This window comes from Hylaeus anthracinus, unplaced genomic scaffold, assembly GCF_026225885.1.
Source record: "Hylaeus anthracinus isolate JK02 unplaced genomic scaffold, UHH_iyHylAnth1.0_haploid 12001, whole genome shotgun sequence".
Lineage (NCBI taxonomy): Eukaryota > Metazoa > Arthropoda > Insecta > Hymenoptera > Colletidae > Hylaeus > Hylaeus anthracinus.
This window is the reverse complement of record NW_026534348.1, coordinates 15,854,498-15,877,344: the sequence shown is the minus strand read 5'-3', so window position 1 is coordinate 15,877,344 and position 22,847 is coordinate 15,854,498. Positions and strand designations below refer to the sequence as shown.

The 22,847-nt window shown below is 47.7% G+C and overlaps 1 protein-coding gene across 2 annotated transcripts in view; it reads right to left on the bottom strand.

The window, feature by feature from the left end:
- LOC128890556 (latrophilin Cirl-like) overlaps window positions 1–22,847 on the bottom strand; it is a 446,697-nt gene that overhangs the window by 221,746 nt on the left and 202,104 nt on the right. The window lies entirely within an intron of this gene.

Genomic DNA, 22,847 nt, shown 5'->3' with positions numbered 1-22,847 from the left:
GTTCGATTCCGGGCGTCCCGGAACTCTCTCTTTGAAGCCCGATCAAGCCCGTATTCCCTCCACGTGAATGGCGCTTTCATCGCGCGAAATGAGCAGTCCACCGTAGACGAGGGGGTGGTACTATCGGAACCGAGCGAAAGCTTACGATAATCTCGCCTCGAACACGTCGATTACACTCCATTCTCGTTCTACGCCGATTCCAACGAACGTTCCGCAGTGGATGCTTCCTATGCGAGACGTACCGAAACAACGGTGTTTCAGGTGCCTTAACCCTTTACTATCCCATGTCGTGTGAGACTCGACAGAACTGCATTAAAATCAAAAAATCTGGACTGCAAGGGGTTAACATTGGTGTTAGGTACTGTTCGAAGTTTTTATCTTATCAAAACACTCTACCTTACAGTGCATCAACAGTCGTTTACTTTTAAACAAAGAAACTTCCAAAAACAATATCGACCCTTGAAAAAGATTCGCTATCAATCGCGGAGAAGCACGAGATCCCGAGCGAAATTCCCGTTCAGTGGAAAAACATGGAGGAAGAGCAACGAAGCGGAAATGGAGAAGAGAAACGTTCCGTGAGCGAAATGATCGCCGAATTTTTCTTCGTCGATCTTTCCCCCTTGTCCTTCGATGCAACTCGGTGGCCAGAAAAAGACCAGAGAGAGGAGAGAAGAGAAGAAAACGAGAGATCACGGCTATGACCTAGCTTCGATTCGGAGCGGCAGCAGGCGCGCGGCGGGCAGACTCCCCGAGGCGAACGGGAGCACTCTCTGAGGAAATGGACAGATGGTCTGGAAGCTGCTCAATTCCACCTCGAGCAGAATCAGAATTCCGTTGTGTATATTCCCGCATGTTCATTTCTACCGACTCGTCCGAATACGCCGCGAAATCGGCCCGATGGAAAATCCGAACCGGGGCCCAGTTCGCGTACAGCTTCGATCTGACAGTGATTCCTGTCGGGTGCCAAATGCAATTTAGAACAGGAAGGGGGAAAGTTTCGGCGCCCCTGAGAGCTGTCCCGAGGAATTTCGACCAGTCTTCACCGCGGCTAGAGCAAATTAATCACGTTATCCGGGGAAATTTGACGGTTCGCGTTGGCCAGGGAACGATGCTCCGCTTTTAGCGTCGAACTTTTATCATCGTTGACGCGACACGAATTATACATTCACAGCGAGAACTTTTTTCAATCTAAAAAATCGCTTTATCGCCGCCATGATGTAAAATGTTTGCATGGTAGTACAAAGGTGCGATTGGAATCTATAATCGCTATACGTTTGAATTCCCTTGCATTACCTTGCCTTTAATTTCAGAATCATTTTAGGATAACTTTTGCAATATGAAAAGAATTCGTCTCATGTTGACGAATATAAATCAAAGTTCGATAAAGGGGAACCTCCGCGGCGAACAAGGGATCCTGAAGACGACACATCGAGCGCCCTCGACGGTTCCACGAATTAATAACCCCGAGTGACTCTCTCGCGTCTGGTCGCTTTTGCCACGAGCACGGTGATCGAAGAGGTCCGTTTCTTTTGGCACGAGGTTAGAGTTCCTCCTCCCCGGCCGTACGGGCGGAAGGGGGGACAGATACAAATGGAATACACGGAATTCCGGGGCCATTAATGTGACCAATGATAAATCGCCGGCAATACTTTAAACGATGACTGCCGAGGCCCCGTTCTTGTTCGTATTTTTGCCAAGAGCACCGCGCAGTCTGTCAAGAAGACATTCTGCGCCCCACCCCTGCGGCCAGTGTGTCCCCGTGTGCGCGTCCCAGACGGGGAACGGTAATTTCATTCGGTCTCGCGGCGCATAGTGTGCGCACACGCGCGTCGGAGGCAACGTACGTCGCTCGTCTTTGATTTATCGTTCAGCAATGACGGCTAAGTGCTCCTTTGACTTTCGTCCTGGAGCCTTCGACAAACGCGTCGTTCCCGACCAGTCGCGTAAAGGGAGCCTGTAAATCACGCCACGCTGATAACCGATCGCCGCGCGCAGGACGTACGCTTCCGTGCGCTGCGTGACAGCCGTCTCGATCTGAGGCTTAATGTCGTCCTGCATCGATAGAGTCCCAGGACGCATTACGCGTCCGAAGACACGATTTTTGCTTTTTTAGACACGTCCCTGGAAGTCCTCGGTGGGCCTCGTATTACGAAGAATTCTAAGGGCCGAAATTAGGCGCAGATACCGCTGCAGTCAGTCTCATAAATATTCGTACCCTCTACGTCTATTCAAGAAACTTGTCTAAATTAAATAATAGGTTCGATGCTTCCAAATGAATTCCTCGTTATAAATATGTAGATGAATGAACATTACACTTGTATATATATATATATATATATATATATATAATGGAAAATTTATTCGGGAGCATCAAACCTAACATTTAATTTAGACAAATTCCTTCAATAAACATAGAGAGTACGAATATTTATAGAACTGACTGTATGTCCTTCAAGCTGGAACACGTTCTGTCCATGGAGGTGTTATCAGTTTTTTTTAGCTGCATTATTGAGACAAATTACGGAATTTCTATGTTACATCCTGGGAAATCAAAACAAGTGGAAGTAGTGCTTCCACGAGATCCACGATAAGACAGCAGCATGTCTAGCACTGCTTCGGGGAAATTGGGAAGGTTGGCGTTTATGTTTGCAGAGAGAGGAAGAATCGACCTATTTATCCGACATGGATCTTTCGTTTGCTGAACGATTGCTAACCAATCGAGGTATCTAGGTCACAGATTCGTTCTCCCTAAGACTGATATTCAATATCTAAAAGCCTGGTCTGTAGATATCAACCCTCGAAGGGTGGAAACTGGATCCCCTTTCACCCGTGGTCGGTTTGTAAACGTTCTGCTTTCCTGATAACTTACAAATGTCAGCAAATATGTAACAGTACATTTCAGGATATCGTGCTTTAAAAATATCGAAAATTCCATTATACGACCCACAGCATACTTTTTCTTGTCACTTCTGAAGCCTAAGTAGATTCCGTGTAAAACCTCAAAATGTCATCTGCTAAACTGAATACGAAACGAACGATAAAACCATTATTTCAATGCGAACGAAACTAACCATTCGTTTTAATTAATATACATTTCCAATATTTTAATCTTGAACCGTTTCCGGAGCTTAAAATATTACCAAATCCGATTCAACAACGATTCCACGTCAAAATAACGAACACGTCCGGGTGGTATCTCGGTTGATGCTGTAATACGTTTACTTTACACGAATGGGTCGAGCTTTACAGCGTTATTGTCGGGGCAATTTTTTCACTCGCCCGGAAATCGTCGACCGGACGAAAAATTGTTGATTTATGACGAGCTGCGTGTCGAGTGGAGATCCATCCAATTATTTATGTACCACCGTCAACGCATTTACAATTTGATTTATCATGGTTCGCTTGCGGTGCGATGCCAGACAGTTGGCGTTGCTCCAAATGCGCGAAATTCTCGCAGAAATCTTTTCTTCTAAGACGGTGGCCGTAAAGCTGTCGGGAGGAACATTATCGTGGAACGGAGGAAAACATGGGAGGAAATTGGCCACGAGGAAACAGATTCTTTTTCGAACGAACACCGTCTGCTCGCCGCAATTGCTGGGAATCTTTTTATGTTACCAGCGACCGCGAAATTAGGGCAGCCATGTCTTGACGCACCCACGCGCACGCCCACGTTTACATGTGCAAATTGTTGCGTACGCGTTCATTTACTCGGGTAAATATTTTGAAATACACGGCTATGTGTGGATGAAAAGTTGCACGAATAAAACTGACCTCGTATTCCGACAACGGATTCAGGGCGTAAATTAGTATTCATGTTCTCCTCGGTTCGAGGTAACAATAGCTACTCAGCTTTCGAGTAAAATGAAAGCTCGAAGTTGAGTGCTGCCTTGTTTTTCCAATAAAAGTTCGTTAAAAATAGTTGCAGTAGGACTAACTATTGTACATGTTTCTTAGCCGTGGAGTTAAAATCTCGCTGACCGTACTTCAAAATGATGCTGCGCGTGTATGTATGATTAAATATAGCCTGAATGTAATCGTGCATTTAGCCAGCTGACTAAAGAAACGTAAATGAAAAGCTTCTATTTCGGTTATCCGAGATCCCCGGGCCTAATAGGGACCTCCAGTAATTATTTCGACAAAAATGTCGTATTTACACGTGAAAATTGAACCTGGCTGATGGGAACTCGTTGGATCTCTAGGTAAACGCGCAACTCGAGGACGATGATCGCTACACGCCACTCGAGGCGATTCCGACGATCTTGCAACAGGGAGCAACGTCGACGAGGGAACGACGTTATTCCGTCGAGGAAGACCCTCGAACGAAGGCAAACAAGGGGAGAATCGTAATTTCTTTTCGCGTTCCAGCCGCGTGCGACTGGAATGAGCCGAGGAGAGATCGCTTTTCCGACGGGTTGACAGCTCGTAGGCGAGCGAAATCTCGAGCAGCCGAGGGGGTGGCAAACCTTATCCCTTGCAAAACGATAGCTAATGACGCGCGAGCAGTCCACGGGCATTCGAGCGAGTCGGACCTGGACTGGGAAACATACTTTCACCTTCCCAATCTCACCATTTTGGAAATAACACTCACTCTTAATATCTATCCTCTACTCTAGATATAAGTCTATCGATCTTGTATGAGAATGTTCGACAAAATGTCGCAGCGAAAAGACTCCGATTTTCCTCTTCCAAAGGAATTAATTATACGTAGTAGACAACAGCCAAGTATAGAGCAGAGATATAAATATATGGAATGCTAACGCGTGGAATGGTTTGACAGTGTTTGGCTAATGACGCGCGAGCCGTCCACGGGCATTCGAGCGAACGAGGCCGAGAGTGGCGGGAAACGGGCCGTAACCGTGAAGGGGGAGGAAGAGGGCGACGAAGAAAAAAGTACGGGGTTGTGGGAGGTGGGGAATGAAGAGGGTAGGGTTTGGTTACCGGTGAACGGGACAGGAGACGAGGCCGGGACAGCTCCGGACACGAGAAGGTCTTCCCAATTCCAGGAGTCAATACACGCGGATATTGCAGCCATTTGAAGCCCCTTTCTGTCCGAACGAAAGCAAACGAGAAAGAGGAACCGAGTGGGGAGCTAAGGGAGTAGGGGAGAGATAGATAGGTAGATAGAGCGAGAGAGGAAGTGGTGTCCAAACGAAGGATCAAGGACTCACACGGAGGGAAGAACGTTAGTGTCACATCCAATAAAATTGCCTGCTCGCCCCTCGGGCTGGGCCACCCTCGGTGGAATAAAATGCAGTATCGGCCTGCAGCGGGTACCGATTGTAAAATGAGAGCCGAAGGAAGGAAGAGAAATAGGAGAGGGAAGGGTGAGGAACCAGGCAAATGTAATATAGAAACGTACCATACCTCTGTACCGTTCTCTCCTCTCCGTGATCTGTAATAGTTCCTATTCCACTCCGAAGCACGGTCAATTTACGAGATACTACGTCGTTCTCATGACGCCCCGCAATGTACATACGTATGTATACGCGCATACGTGTATATTTATGACTCGCGGCGAGGGATGAAAGTTGTTCGTGCATGTCAACGGGTCCCTTTTTCTGCACGTAAACCGAGCAAACGGGTGGGAGGGGGTGGTCTTATTTTCAGAACAAGGTGATCCTTCCGGAACGTGTAAGACCGAAGGAAAAGCGAAGGTATCGCTTGAGGAACCGACGAATGTCGTAATGCCAAAAATGTTGAAAAAATTTCGTGTCGATCTTACGTGAGCAAAGAATGAAACGCCATAATAATAGATTGCAATATATTGAAGACGCTAAGAGAACTAGTCGAAGATGACGTATTATAACGGCGTTTGACACTGTGTTCCAACAGAGATACGCTTCCCTTACCAACCAAAGGTATAGTCCCGAGATTCTTGGACATCAACCTGCCTGGGCTAATTATTCCAACCATTGTCCAAGAATCCCAGTTCCTGACCATCCGCAGTCACGGAATCTCTCCTAAACCTACCTAACTCGAGGCTCCTCTTTCGAGTCATCTCGTCGATTCGACGCGTTCGTTGAACCGTTTGAATATTACATTTGATGCGGAGGACGATCTGGAAAGCTTCGAGAAGCCCCCATTTCACGAATTCTCTGATCCCCCAGTCTTTAACCGAGTTAAACGTTATTCGACGGAGTGACAGTCGCCCGGTAACCGACGCGACGAAGCTTCCAGTCGACCGGCTCGGAAACTGATCCCGCCCCAGCTGTCACGGACTTCCCCTAGCGTCCTCAGGACTGGCGTGGGTGTGGGTGGTGCGAGCCGGGAACGTGCTGCGGAATTATGATTCACGAGCAAAACATTTCACAGGAAGCTACTTTTTCTTCGGCGTTGTCAACGCTTCTCGCGACGAAAGGATCCGGGGGTGCGGGGGACGGAGAAGAATGGGGAATAAGGCGTCGCTGGGTACACAATCCTCGTCGATGTCGACGTTGAGAGGGGTTGCGCGGGGGAGGAGGAGGGAGCGTCGCGAGGAAATGATTTGTGGTGCGAGGTGGCGGGCTCGTTTCTGATTCCCCAGCGGGAGGACGAGAGCGTTGCCGTGACTCAAAATCGATGCTCGGGTACGCTTCTAACGGGACTGCTTAATAAGACGCAGACGCATCGGGACGCGAGTGTCACAATTATCAGGACTCTCGAGCCGCGTCCCCGTCGACTACGCTTCTTCGACTCTACGGTTCGCCGACTCCTCGTCCTCGTCGGGGTAGTTCGTGATGGTCCCGTCCCAAGAGGTGGAGTTTCCAGGCAGACTTCGACTATTCGGTCCGCCGACCTCCAAGTGGTTCGCCCCGTCTTCCGCTGTCTACCCTTCCGTACGTGGAATCGTTCCTGAGTGGCTTCGCGATTGGAGTACTTAAGCGGGACACGGACGAAGCGTTAATGAATCTCCGTCGGGACTCGTTCGCGCCACGGGGTCGATACCCTTTAACGCGCCACAGCCTCCGCAGAGGACGTTGTCGGAATACTCGAAAGGGACGAATCAATTTGGAGATCGTCTACGCTCCACGGAGACGGTCAACTTGAACCCAACCGCGCGTTCAGGATCCGTTTCTCGTCTATCGAATTCTGTGCGCGGCTAACTAATCTCCTACAGAAGTAACTTGAATGCGAAATATCTTCCCACCATTTCGTACCGCGGCGGCCCTGATTTGATTAACAACAACGTGTGGCAATGGACGTAGACTCGAAATAAGGATTAAGAAGAGAAGAAGCGAGTTCCATTCGAGCTGGCGAAGCAGTCCAACTGGATAATCGTGTACAAGGATACGTGTCGCTGTCAGTAGGCTTTCAACGTTATGGCAAAAAGTGACAGGTGGTAGATCACGCACACATGCTACGTAAGAGTATCAAGAGTTAACGCAACATCCCTACTCAAATTCCCAGTGGCAGCGGCATTTATTCTTACCCTCGAGAATCCAGTTGGACATACCTGTGGCGGAGTCATCCATTCAAATTGTTGCATGACGATGCCAAATCCTAAGAGCACATTGTTGCGACCTGACTCGGATGTTTTATTCTACACGAATGCCTATCGACCTACCTGGGATGGACTCGATGATTCACTTATTTGTATTTGTAATACGAGTATACAGGACTTACGTGCATCTTTATAATATTCGTATCTTCGAAGAGGAGTTTCTAATTTATTAATTAATTTCGGAGTAATTATATGCAATCAGTTTCGCTTTAGCAGAGTTTCGATACTCTATTAAATCTGTCGAAAGCACCCCTATAGGCAAGGGCCACTTGTTATAAGTGGCTTCTTTTAATTGATTGGAATTTTAGGATCGAGTTTTCGTATACGTTTCAGCAAATTAATTGATTTAGACGAAAGGTGAAACAATGTGGAGATTTGTCAGATATATTACCAATTGCTAATTAATTTCACGATTTATTTATAGACAACTATACGCGCAAACCTTATAGAATCGTCTAAGGGTTGATTCTCGCGCACCGGACGGACTCATCTACGCATGACTTATGGCGAAATTGCTCGTCGAAATGCGATTACGTGGAGGAATCGACCAAATCTGGACGAACTGAGGCCAATCGAGCGACAGAATCGCGTTCCAAGAGCATTCCGTTCGTAATCCGCGTACGCTGCCGGAAACGGGTACAACGCGGCGTAGCTCTTCCGCGGATCTCCCTTTAAGGGCATTCTAATTGTGCCGCGCGAGATCGGGGATGCGATCGGCGACCCTTCGAGACCGCGAGGCCCCTAGAAAATCGCCTAAGTGTGCGGAGGCGAGCAGCGCGTGTCGCCGTGGCGCATGGAAAGAAGATGCGATCGGCCATGTAAAACAGGGCTGCTGGTATCGTACGTCCTCTCCTTTCCTGGCGTGCTTGCAGAGATGAGCGAAATTCCCGTCCAGATACGAATTTCGAGTAACCAGAAAAAGATAAAACTGCAAGGTAAATGGAACAGGTCCTTGTTTATATCAGGTGATGAGTGAAAGTCATAAGTGAAATAAATATTTCAGATGCGCAGAATAGAGCAATGTAAATCTTAAACTCAACAATTTTACCAACAATTCCAGCTGAATTTGACGTTAAAATTCCTTGCATCCCCGCGATTGAAAAACTTTGGCACGCGACTTTTTAACGCCATTCATATTCTCACCCAATTTTCAGCGAAATGTTAATATCTTCGCCATATTTCATCATCGTTAATCTTGGTCTACGTTCTATTACGCGCTTCAACTTCCAAACTGAAATTATCGCTTCTAAACTTCTGGAACCGCTCCCCAAATATCTCACCCCTTCTAGGAAAGATAGCACAATCTCATCCGAGGAGGCACTCGATTGCTGCAAACTTGGATACCCAACTAAATCATACATTTTTCAAAGAAACTCGCTACATCACCATATTCGAACAAAATACATGTTCAAACGAGTCGAGTAACATAACACAAAATTGGCTAAAGATTAAAAAGAAACGTTGACAGATTCGAAATTAGCTCCGAGGGATTACAAACTACGATCGCAATATATGATCACCGATCGATCCTAGAGTGGTTAGTGATTATTACGAAATCGCAAAAGTGCTCGAATCTAGATTGCGGTAGGAGTTGAGAAAGGAAGATGGTGGAAGTCGTGGGAGACGAAGGTGGCGGAAAAGGCGATGAAGCGATGGGTGCCAACCGCACTTGCCTCGCACGAAACACGACTGCATTACACCGGGTGCCGTGCATTAGGCGAGCAGACGACGAGCTTCCACGCTGCACACACGATTGGCCGGTAATGCGTTAGGAATTTCCGACCTTCAGCGGTGGTTACAGATGTTCCTCTTACCGAACACTTCCGGGACACCCTCGAATACGTTCACCGTGCTAATGCTTCCGGCCCTTTCTTATCGGGCTTGCCACCGATTGCCTCTAGAAATCACGACTTCGCTCCTGCGACACAAAATGATAAAAAGACGCACGAGATGGGAATAAACCCAGTCTTAGTTACACATTGCCAAGATTCCGAGTCATCAGTCGTAAAATTGAAGAATCGGCAATACTAATGGATTCTATTTCAAGTATCCCTTGGTAACTTAAACATTAAGACAGTACTATATCACCCTCTCTCTAAAAAGATATCACTGGTAAAAAGATACGATCGTATCACTGGCGAAAGTTTTTGCTTGTTCGGGGCTGGAAATTATATCGAAGGACACATTAAGATACTGATATTTGAAATAAAAGAAATGCAATAGAAACTACTAGGTATTAATTCAAGTTTACAATTCATGACAATCAAGTTTCGAATATAACACCTCTGACGTCGGTGCTTTTAAAGTGTCCTACTCTACTGCCTCCAACAAGAACTTGTGCTTTTAAAACGATATCTTTCGCATTCAGATCCTTGGCCATTTTAGAATCCTCGTCTGGTGTTTTTATGCCTGGCGATCCTTGCTGAAGGTATTAAGATACAAATCTGCCAAGAAACTTTACTCCCGTAACCACGGATAAAGTATCTTATCATGGGTCAAAAGTGACCCAGCCCGACACCTCGCTATCTCACCTTCCCTCACCCAATGACTAACAACGCCATAATCCAACGCCATTGTCTCCGTCTCGATCGAAGTCGTAGTAAATTTCCTAAAGAATTCGTGTCGGTTGAAATACCAGCGGGACCCGTGCGTTTCTTTTCCTTTCCATCGACGGGGTGGGAGGTACAATGGGAAATCCATCGGCGTGCCTCGCGAATCGCGTCAGTTATTTTATCGGTGAGGGGCCAGGGGGCGTCGCGCGCGATCCAACGGGACGAAAGTAGAGGACGGAACGCAGGAATGTTGCTCCCGGTGATTTCGATCCGGTCGCGCATTATCATCGGGTCCATGTACGGTATTGCCACCGGCGGGAATAATAGTTAAGGACAATGGAATCTCGTGGCGCGATAGCGCCGCCGACGACCGTTGACGTCTCGCTGATATAACGTATACGTTACTGCCGGTGACGGACAATGGCTGGTAATTAATTACCTACAAAGTACAGAGGGGGTCGCATTGTAGTCTGTATCTGGTATTTATCTTGAAACATCAACAATGCGCGGGACCGCGGTGCGCCACGAGCAGTCCGGAGTGAAAGAGAGCCGCGACCGGAGAATCTGTGCTCGCGCGGGGGTCGAGAAGGAATCGCTCTCGGTGTTACAACGATAACACCGTTTGCTATCCTTCTTTCTGTCCCCCCACCTGTTTCCCGGTTTTATCGAGCGTTGATAAGTGACGCCTACCGTTTCCCAGAGCTAGGTCCGTGCACGCGCTTTGCATTCTCGCGGTCTTTTCAGTCAGCACATTTCTTTCCTCGTCTCATCGTATTTTTTATATAGGTAGTCGCAAGTTTGAGAATTTTAACCCTAAAGCACCCAAATCTTACCCTATCTCATCCTTTACCTATCCTATCTCTATTTCTTCAAAAATCTAACAAAAGCAGTATATACACATTTTCTCTGGACAAACTACCAGTCACGTCTCCATCGCTCTGCATCGTTGGCGCACTATAAATCAGGGTTTCTACTCGATTAACCCCCATGATGTCTACCAGCAAACCATCCTCCAAGACACACAAGTTCCTAAAAACCATCGTCTCGTGTTCCGAGTCCGCGTAATACCAACCATTGCAACAGCTGCTTTTTATGCCACCCCCGGGGAAGGCGTATCAGAACTAGCTATAAGAAAGATTATTGTCGTTACAATTGTTACCTACTCCAGCCCCTCCCCACGCGGGAGACCATATCCTGGATAATGGGTTTTCCGTCGAGGCGAAGAAAAAGAGAATCGCGAAATTGTCGGTTCTGCTTTCCTCCCTCCTTCATTTGCAATTCGCCTCGCGACCGATGGTCGATCGGTCGGCTCTATAAAGCCCGTCGATGCAAAACGCTGATAAAAGTCTCGTACTCGTCCTTCGAACGACCCTCTTCGCGACGACTGTAATTTCCCTGCGTTTCGAGACAGTCGGACAATCGCGTTTCCTTGCTTCGCGCCGATCGATGCCACCGTTCCAAAGGAGTCGGTAATTGATGTGTGTATAACCCTACCGTCGAACGATTTGTTGAAAGTGGTGCTTGTTGGGAGTCGACGCGAACAACAGTTGTAAACTGCAGCTCTGATACTTGCGAAAGTTACTCAGGAATGACGAACCCTCCGGCGACTATCCTTATTTATAGCAATTTTCCGTTATCCCGTTCCTTTCTTGCAAAAGTGTACGTACATGAAGTTACGACACAATTCTTCGCTTACCAAACACCGTGATAGTCCCGAGGTGCTATTTTAGACTAATTTTGCCTTACAAAATTTGAGTCGAAATCGATATGATGCTCGGTATCTCGGAGAAATAATTCTTGGCAGCTTAGAAGAATATCTCTGAAAGTTACGTTCGGTTGAAATGAGACTATTGTAGTTATCGCGCCCCCATACCCAAGAATATGGAGTCGAACTAGAACACGAATCATAGGGTGTTAGATTGGCGATGGGTTCGAATCTCCGTGCCTTATTTTTCGTTTAGACCCCTACTCTATATACTACAATGCATCTGAAGTGACACCTGATTTCGGTTTGCGTCACTAGTAATAGCCTGACAACTATTAATTCCAAAGTACTCGGGAAACTTGCAACTCCAACCTTCAGTACACCGCCGAAAACCTCGACGACTCCAAGACGTAGCCAACCGCGAGACCCGATTCCGGCGGAATCCTGTTAATCTCAGCGTCGGAAAAGGAAGGTCAAGCATCCAGCTACCCGTATTCCCGGCCAGGACTTGAATTATTAATTCCAGTGTCCAGCCACGCTCGAGTTTCCCGAGCCACTTCCAAATATCCCTGGGATTTGTTCGTTTGACAAATCGCCGAGGATGCGCCGTAAATGAGAGGCGCGAGGCGTGTCAAGCTGATTCGAGCGTCGACTGCTTTTCCATGCCCGCCTATTTTCGCCGTCACAAATCACTCGACGCCCATGGAAACGTGGCACGACGTACTGGCGGCGGTGCAGCGGACTTCACACGTTTGTAAACCTATTAACGGATTTAAGGCGGTGCCACTGACGCTTCTTTGCGCCCCTTTCCAGCACCTACCATCCCGGAAGGAAGATTTATGGGCCACTAAACGATTCCACGGAATTTAATTGCCACGTCGCCGGTTATTATCGCGCCCCAACTTCGTTACGCATCGCTGCTTACGGATTAGATGTCGACGCGATGAGCCTCGAATCTTGGAGCCCTTGGGATAACCGCTCGGAGGATCCACTCGAGATTGCGCCACGGCGAATGAGGACGTGGAGGATCGGTTTGGAGATCGATTCGCGAAATTTGAGAGCAGTTGTGCGCGCATCGCAGGTCTGCGGGTGATTTTCAACGACAGTCTTTTCGAATCTCCGTATTGCATCGATTGCCAACTATTATCATGCCCAACAGGGCACCCACGGCATAAACCTTGGAAGACTCGAATAACCAGTTGATGTTGACCCCACCACGGACAGAGTGAACCGCGGAATCGAGACGCGAAGCGAACGTCTCGTGGACGATCGCGTGACAAAAAACATCAACGACTCGACGACTCGTAAAGTAACATTCAATTCCTCGGCAGAGCGTTCAAAGACCTCCGCCGAAAGAAATTAATAGATTGCTTTCCCGGTTAATCCTTTCGTAAGTCTTCAAGGGGAAAAACTCCGTCGAGACGAGGGTGCGACTGTTTCTGCCACGGCCACCCCCGAATTAATTAAGAAGAAACAACCGTGGCGTGAAAGTGCGCGTTTCGATTCGATTTCGTCGCGAAGCAAAGAGTGTATCGAGAAGCCTGGGATTTAAGGTGTGCCAGGATAAGAGGAAACTGGCCTTGCTGCGAGAACCAGGCGGAGGGGCTTCTTTATAGGGCTCATTTCGCGTCGAGGTCGAGGAACGGCCCTTAAAGTACACCGAAGGGCCATCGATGCCAAACCAGCGGCTCGCTAAAAGTGTTTTATTTAAAGATTTCCCGATCCAGAAGAACGCCTTGGCCGCAGAAAGGTCGTTAAGGGATCTCTCACCTTTCATTCCTTGCTGGACCAATCGCGTACTTGGAGCGGGAAGCTAATAGAATCGTACGCCTTCCAACAACACACGAAACACTTGCGAAAGAGAATTATTTGACCGTTTGGATCCTGGTTTTAAGTCCTGTTTGAGAGATTATTCGAGCAAATGCACCGTTATTTAACGAGGTCCTCATCAAAAATTCTAAAGACACCTCCAGCTATGAAATCAAACGCTGAGAATCTCAGCGAAATCTTCTCTCCGCTTAAAGGCCATTTTTCCACGAAGAGATGTCTTGACCCGGAGTTTGAAATGCGCCAAGTCAAAAAGACAGCGAGATGGAAAAACATCCGATAGAACAGCATCTGGGTGCGCTCGACTTCCTCGTTAAAAATACACTTTATTCCTCGTCACAATCGTCCCAGGGTCGAAAGACGCGCGTCAGTGAACGAGAGACAGCCGGACGAAAAAAATTTGCCGTCTTTAAATTTTTCACTTCGAGCCAAGCGAGAATTGCGAAGAATTACGTGTCTGGAAAGTTCATCGACACTAATAATGAAACGCGGGTGTCGTCGACCGCGTCAACGCGATGACGCTTCTCCTTTGTTGCCCGCTCCCAACTAGTCCAATTAATTAGACGCCTGTTCCTTAGGCGTTTGGCATAAAACAATTTCTAAGGGGCTTTGTTCGTGCCTGTTGCGATTACGAATCGAGCTAGCGACGTTATTAATATATATCTTCCGCGATGGCGGAGCGGGCCAGGGCCTTAAGAAAACGACAATTCCGTCTGGCGTATTGTGACAAGACTAAAAACACGACCGAGGGGACAATGTAGTATTTCGCTTCCGCTCCGACTCGTTCAACGAAGCAGAATAGATTTCTCAGGTAAATAGCTCATTTTCCATTTTCTTTCCAGGAAACTGCCTCAGCTTCGACCTTCAGCGAGACCCGTTATTACCGCATCGACACAATTATTCAAATAATAACCTGTTTTTCGCTAATCATACAGGATATCGGTGTTCCTGCGTCGCTATTTAACGTAATTGATAGTTTTCCTCGGAACGTTTAAGCATCGGGAGCACCTTACTCCTTCATCGCCGATATTACCTATCGCTATCTACAATCACGGTATTTTTTAATCGCGAGATATTGCATCCAAAGCGCGTGGAATCGTGTCATACGAGTTTTGTACCGCGATTCGAACTCGTAGTTTGGTAGCACAAGTACTTCAGCTAATGGAGCTACGCGAGGTCATTCTCAGTAAGCCTAATATTTTGTAATGAACCTTTACGACTTGGCTAATTTACCCAACGGTGGACGTCCTTGACGACTCGTAGACCTCGAAACGCCATGTACCGCGAAACCTGAACGCAATGGTAGACTCTATTAGTGAAAATTGTAGGAGAGGTATCGCATAATAATTCAAACGGATCTCGAGCTAAATGTTCGCAGGATGAATCGCACGTTCTGCCAATCGAGGTGTTTAAGAATTCTTTTCCCTATGCTTGATATTCATAAAATAGTTGCTGTCATTGCTCAGCTAGTTTACCTGCTGTAGATGAGAAATCCTACTTGTAAAAAATGTAGATGAGAGAAGATGAGAGAAGATTTCGCCAACTACTGAATCGGGCTTAGAAGGTATCCTTTCATTCGCAGGATGACGGCTCCGTTAATTGAGATGTCCAGAATCCTACGTCCCCGAGCTTAACATTCGAAAACGGTTACCGTCGTCACGCGAGGATGACATTCAGCAGTCGAGTCACGATCTTTACACAAGGGTGACATCCTTTGAACCCATGAATCCCCCGATCGGAGTTCATCCCCTGTTTGCAGGACCTCAAACAAAAAATGATTACCATCTGTCCACTGTAGTGCTGTTTACACGTGCGGACCTCTTTTTTTTTTCAAAGCGGATACCACTGAATCCCTCGAGCATCTTTGTAAATGGCAACTGTAGTATCACTTCTAAACAAACTAAGCTACTAATAACTCAAGTCCTCACTATTAATACTATAACTCAGATCGACATCGCACTTCATCCTCCACGCAGACACAGAAGTTAGCGTTGCAGAATTTCACACGATTGGTAGCTCGAGGGAGGGTGAAATTTTCATCTTTAACTCCCGCGAGGAATATTCGGGGGCGATCAGGCGTTCCGTTTCCATCGATCATCGGCCGAGGCTCGACACCCAATCGCTCCTAGCGAATAACTCTAATCTAGCGTGCTCGAAATAATTTCAGGCGCCGCGTCGAGCGAATTCGTCGCGAGACGACGCGGATCAGGTTCAGACGCGTGTGTTACGAGGGGCGGGCAACGATGAAGGAACGCGGATGCATCGACGGGGGCGAGGAAGCTTGATGGAAGTTTACAGCTGTTTGCGTCGGATATCGATGATCGCAAGGGAGGCGGCGATCCAATAAAATGCGACGGGAAACGCGACTGAAATAGAACGAGATAGGTCGCCGGAGGGAAACGAGAGAGAAGAAGCGAAAGAGGGAGGTAGGTGGAAGCGGGGACGAAAAAGAAATTTGCCTCTAAATTCCAGCGCGACGCAGGGAAGTGCGCCGAAGAGTTGGGGGTGTCCTCCGCCCCTCGATGGAATAAATAGATCGAGATTCGAGGCGCGTCTTTGCTGACGCTACTCGGCTCGATGCCGTTGGAACGCAATAGAATCCCTTCCGCCAACAAGATCCTCGAGGATACCGCGATATCACGGCTAAACGAAGCGCTTTCCGACTGATTTATCCACTAGCCCTCTCCCTCTCTATTTTTATTCTCCTGTTCGAGGACCAGCCTCCTGATTCGTCGGTTGGTCTTGCTCACCCTGGGTCATTTAAAGCTCTTCCTACTAAATACTTTAGAACGGATATATACTGCACGTTGCATTTTCGGTAATTCTGTGATTCGCATTCTGAGCAATTCCTCCGATCAATTCAAATCAAAGCTTGCGATGTCTCTTGGATGGAAGTATCGGTCGCGATTCAGGCTGATTTCACGCGCTCGAAGACGTTAAAGGGTATTATTCGGCGCGGTCGGTTAAACGGAACGCCCCGGTCCTGATTTACGGACGAAATGAATATTCTTCCACGAGCACTCACGGCAGACAATAAAACTGTCATGCTCAGGGCTTCCTAAATATCGCGATATTACGGCCAAGGGGATAACCGTCCACCGACTGATTTATTATCCCTCCACCAGGCTCTTATAATTTCAACGGATCGAAGCTCGAAGACGTTGCGACGCGCGCACGCAAGTGGTTCCAGCCAGCTGTAGTAAGAATCGTGAAATCCACGCGAACGATAGGGAGCAGACCGCTGATTTTACGAGTCTGGAATAAAAGGAGCTTGCTCTGAGAATGGACTACCCTTCCTGGCCTCGTAGAAATTCAATCGTACGCGTAGTAAACTATTATTTTTAAATGATACGTACGCTGGCCTTCTCAACATCTGGCAACTATCTATGACTGCTGACCCGTTTAATTTGAACCGAAGAAATATGTACTGTACCACGTATGGCCACACGCTGGACTGGGTCTCCTCTAATGATGACTGTTGAAGTTTCTTCATCGCTCGGTCCGTTACATCCATATGGCGAACATGATCCTTCTCGCGCTATTCGACGCTCTCGGAGCAACTTAAGTGCATTCCTGAATCAGTGGCCAGCTCTGGATATAATACTCGGAAAGGTGAGTATAACAGTATCTGCTATTAGAGAGGTTTAGTTAACTGAAACGATACCTCTTCAAATCTGTGGATACACGATGCGGTATCCTTTGTATATGATTCTACAGGGAGAATTTAAGAGAAGTATAGTGTACGTGCCAGTGCAGGTGGCGCACAGATTAACTGTATTCCTCGCACAGTCGGCAACAAAAATAGATTTTTTCAACGCGAGCAGAGGCGAACGTAGCCGAAATAGCGCGGAGAGGAAATTATCACGAATTGGCGAAGAAGTAACGAGATGTCTAGACCACTTCAACCGAACAGGGGAAGAAAAACAAACGAAAAACCATCTTTAGCGAACACTGACGTCGATATTCCTGTTGCTCGAACTCCGGGCACTCTCTCCTTCCCTCTCTCCCTCTCTGGCGCGCTTCGTACAACTAATTAATACCCTCCGGTGATATTACACGCGTCGATACAGTTGTTCAGCCGCACCCGCGCAAGCAAGAATTTTCCGCGGCGTAAGCTACCGGGAGCCACCCCTGCCGACTGGGGTGGATTTTATCAGAAACGTCAGAGAGCCCTTTGAAGGGTTTGGAGGGGCTACCCTTTCCTCGCAGTGCACGGCCCTGTATATACAAACCGACAGGTCCTTCGTTTTTCCGGTAGCGAAATCTCGACCTCCCGGTGTGGAAGAACGCACCCCCGAACTACCCCTTCTCTCATCGCGCTCCCTCCATTCCCGACAAATTCATCAACCCTCTTCAGCGGCGATTGCCATCGTCGCGGTGGGCATGCACGCACCGGCGCGCGGCGCCGTGCAAATATTTCACGTAAACGTTCTCCCGTGTACTTGCACGTATTTGCGGGTTGCTTTATACCAGAAATTCTCAACCACGCTCGGTGAATCAAGTCGTATTTGAAATGCGGGAGGACGCGAGTGAGAGACGAATGAATGGAGAGCTAGACAAACTGCTGAGTGAAATGGGAAATATACAGTATCATAAGATAAGATTAAAAATGATAAAGAGCAATTATGTGAAAAATACCTCGCGTGGATGGGAGTTGAGAAACACTGTTCCATACTATATTAATTCCACGAGTGTGTACATGCGCGTCCGAATACATCCGTTGTGTCCGCTGGAAATACAGCCGTGAAAGATGGACTCCATACATGCACATATGTACATATGATCTGTAGAAGTATTCTTGCGCACGTGGCAGTTGTTTCGCTGCCGACTGCAATCCCAACCCCCGCGCACCCTCGAACATTTCAGCCCGCGTCAAATGCATCCCCTCGTGGTATTTACGAGAGTACGGAAAACGCACGAACACGCGGACGCAATTCCAGCTTTGCCTGGTCGAGTGACCATATCCTGAAGGATCTCCATACTTGCGAATAGATCCTGGGAGGGCATCTCTCGGGGACGTCTAATGCATCTGGCGAGGAGGTTGTCGACTGGCGCTCGAAAATAATTAATGCTCGATGCATAGCCGCATCGAAGTATTCGGTTCTTCTATGGATTATTCTTTGAGGTTTAAAATCCTCCAATAAACACAGGGGGTACGAATAGTTATGAACTGACTGTATATTATACATACGAACTTTTGTCATCGTCTTTAGGTGTTGAACCAAGTTTTGAAATATTTCCCACCAACTACAGGATACCGTAGACACAGAACCACACACCTACAGCCAAGTAATTCGCTATTCCGCGTATTGTACACCTACAGCGTCGTTAGTGTACACCCAGAACGTCGCACTACCACAACTCGAGTTACTTGAGCCGGAGTAGCATAAACACAGGTGGGAATGATCCAGTTTCTTTAATCCCATGCTAAAATTCCACGTTTAAGCGAGGAATTACTGTCCCCGTCGCGAGGCAGGCTGGTTAAGCGAGAACCGAGCGACGTCGCCGCGCTAATAGCGGACTCCCCGTACAGCCGCGAGTATCCTAGACAGGAAAGGTATGCGAGGAGCGTAACGCGCGCCCCGCGCAAGAATTGCTCGCGCGCGCACGTTCGCGGGGCAAATTACCCAGGTGCGCGGCGTGACTCGTCCGCGTATGAAACCGCATTAGGAAGATATCCTAGGGGCCAAGGAAGCGACGCCGGATTAAATACCTAACGCACACGGCTACTTCGGCCCGATGTCGCACGTGCTTATTTATGGATAGATAACTAGCCACGCGGTCGCGTACGTTATTCGAACATGCAAATTCCTTGACTGGCCGCCTGTGTATGAGTTCGTACACTGTATGTATGCGACGGGAAAGCCGAAGTAGGCGAGCTAAGTACAGGGAACGGGTGCACGGCCGACGCGGTACGCTCGTGAAACACGAACTCGCGATCCCGTATCGCGTGTAACGTCGTAATAAGGGATGTTATTACTTCTATTGCGTTTCCCGCTTCCACAGATAAGTTCTTGCGCGGACGTAGGTGGGAGGGCATGGCTAGGTACGTGTGTGCGAGGCCAGAATCCACGATTCAGCTAGTGCATGTGCATCGCGTATATAGGAGTCCGTTGGCTGGGGCTACGAGCTCGTCAGCCTCGCTCGTTACTCCATAACTCACTTTGCTTGCATACACACACTGGCGCAAACCAACCCGGCTTTACCTGTGCACGCGCGACCCGCTGCTGCGCTCCGTGTCTTTGCGTTCGACTGACGTTTCTTTCAGCGCCTCGAACCCCGTTCCGTATAATTGGGTTTCTTTGCTAATTCGTGATAGTGGAGCTAGGCGTCTGAACGGCTTAGCGTTGAATTTTCGCGATTCGCGAATTGTGCCAAGTGTTACGTCTATGTGAGCTATTATTTCCCTTGCTTACTCGGGCTGATGGGATCTCTAACGCGGGAAGGAATCATTTGAAAACGCTGTCACAAACTGAGACATTCGTTAATGGGTTGTTATCGGGTTATTCTTGAAAATAGTCCGGTAATACTCACTGAATCATTCAAACCACCACCAGTACAAAACTATCCCAGTCTCCTCTACGTTTCACCACTATCATCGATAAATTAAATTCACGCGAGTCAAGATAGACGCTGCTTATCGACCTCAATTGCCATGCAAAAAATCTGGTTGAAAAACGGCGGCGGAAGTCGCGCATCGATCTTCCCAAAAAATCCTACTCGTTCGTTTCTGGAAACGTAGCCTTCTGGGAGGAGGTGACCACTATCGGTGTCATCTGACATCATCTGGATACACGTGTGATTTTTACGATTTCAAATTACGACACGTCCGACTTCATCTTTTTTACATATCACGCCGCAGGGTCCCGATAGGATCGCGTAATTTTTACCCCTGCAAAGTCGCATGAATATTTTACAAAGAGACTTTCTTTGCCCGCTGCGATAAGTGGACGAAACGGTTCTCCCTGTATGCGAATCACGAACCAGTACCTCGAAGATCGCGCGAAACGCGTGCAATTTTACCATATGAAAGGGAAATTCTGTTCGACAGTCGGCCATAATTTCTTGAGGCAACGCGGATAACCTCCGCGCTCCCAATGGATCGTTTTTTCGACGAATGGAATGGTGGAAACGGCAAATTCCATATATACATGGTTCAATGTAATGTCCTTGTTGCAAATATACGCAAGGTCATAACTGCAAGACAACAATCTCAAATAAATTTCAAAGGAGATGCAGTTGAAGTCCTCTTCTAACGTCAACTTTCGTCAAATCCTCCTACACAAACTTCTCCAAACTTTCAGAGTGCAAAAACTCGCGTCTCACCGCAACGCCATCCCAAATTAATTTTCCAACTCACCATTCGCGAGTTCGACTAAAAAGTTAATTACCGCTTGGTCCACGGTATTAGCCCCATCGGAGATTCTGCAGAGAGCGAGGATTGTCGCTTTGAAGGCCAATCGCGTCCAACACATAGACACGTATTCGTGTACGAGTTTATCAGTGTTTCGGAAAGTCCAGCAGTGATTTTTCCGAGCGGAGCAAACCGCAGCGGTATCGATTGTCGCGTGCTTAGACCGGGCTTAACGGCGAAAACTCGGTAAGTCGAGAACCGGGTCATGGGAAAGCCAGATGGCCGAGCTTTAATACCCGTGCGTCCCACGTGTGTCTCGTTCTCCACAATTTGCTTCCCTAGTTCTATCCTCCTCTCGTATACACACACTGGCGCGTAGCCACTGGGTGGCTGGGGAACCGCATGTACCCGAACAAGAAGTGTACGAGGGTCGGTGGTCAGCAGGAGGGTGCAGCCGTGGTCTTGAGTGACGCGTAACATGACTTAAGGATGTAGACACAAGGGCACACGCGCGTGCGGTGCACGGGCTTACTTGGGAAGGACGCGAACTGTCCCCCAGCTTTCGATTTTGACGTCCTTCGGAGGGATGATGAACGACGAGATTTGGCGAGCTAAATGTCAGGTGCAGACACGATTATTATGGGAGTAGGAGTAGTTAAAATTCAATAATTCGTAATCCCAAACTAGCACGTTGAACGCCACATCACCCATATATGGGTGACAATACTTTTCACCGAAGAAATAAACAAATTAACTCTGAAAGCTAAGCATTTTATGGAAATGAAATGAAATAAAATTCATGAATTTTGATGAAGTTACCAAAATGAATACCACGATAAATGTTTGATTATGCAGTCTCCAATAGTCTAAATGTTGAATGTTGATTTTGTACAGAAAAAAAGTATTTAATTAAGAATAATAATAATTTTATTAAGATTAATATTAACGAGATATTCAAGGGGTTGAATGAAATTATTGACCAAGGTGATGACACGAGGAATATTTTGACATGTATGTTTCCAAGCGAGAATGGACCTTTACGACACATTCCTCGCGTTGGAATCGCGTGCGTAACCTCGTACTTCCACACGCAGAGACACGGTGACCGTTTGTAACGGGGAACGTCAAACAGGAACCGAAGAGAGGATGGGCGAAGGCACACTAGGGTTCTCGAAGGCCTCGTACACGGCGCCTCTGCAAATGGGCAACGTAGTTCCACCGGCAGCAACGTTAGCACAGTTACGCGGAGCTTACAGCAAATATATGATTACCGCGAGCGTTACTGAGCTTGTTAATTGTCCCGCCGGGAATTCGAATTTCCTCGGTCAGAACCGAGAACTTCGCTTGCCGTTGGTTGCAGTTGCGGAAATTCTGGCCTCGGCTCGGATATCTGTGTGCGCATGTGTGCCCGTACGTGTGGGTGAGGGTAGTTGCGTGTTCGTGGTTCGCGTACGTGGCGATTGGAAATTCTCGATGTTCGCCAGAGAATCGAAGAACGAGGAAGAATTCCTTTCTGGGAGAAGAGAGCGAAGGAAGCGGCAGCTGGAGTGACAGACACGATCGGGAGCACGACGGTGTTTCTTGCAGCGCGAATGTAGATTAACGAGCACAATTAATAACGGCGAGGTTGCTCAACCGGTACCAGCAAATACACCGAATGGCTCAGGTGCTTGGGAAGACTACCATAATTCCCCGGATAGTGATTTTAAGGATACAGCTTAAAGCATCGATTGTTTTACGCTCGCAGAGATAGCGGTAATAGAACGTTCTGAATGAGCTGGGGAACGTATCCACGTTATCGCATAAATTACGCGAACAAAGTCGCTGCTCCGCGCTGATTCCGGGAACCGATGAAAGAGTTACGGTTCTACCCATTACGAGATAGCTCTTATCGGCGACTTTTCCGTCGACGGGTAGTCGTTCACAATG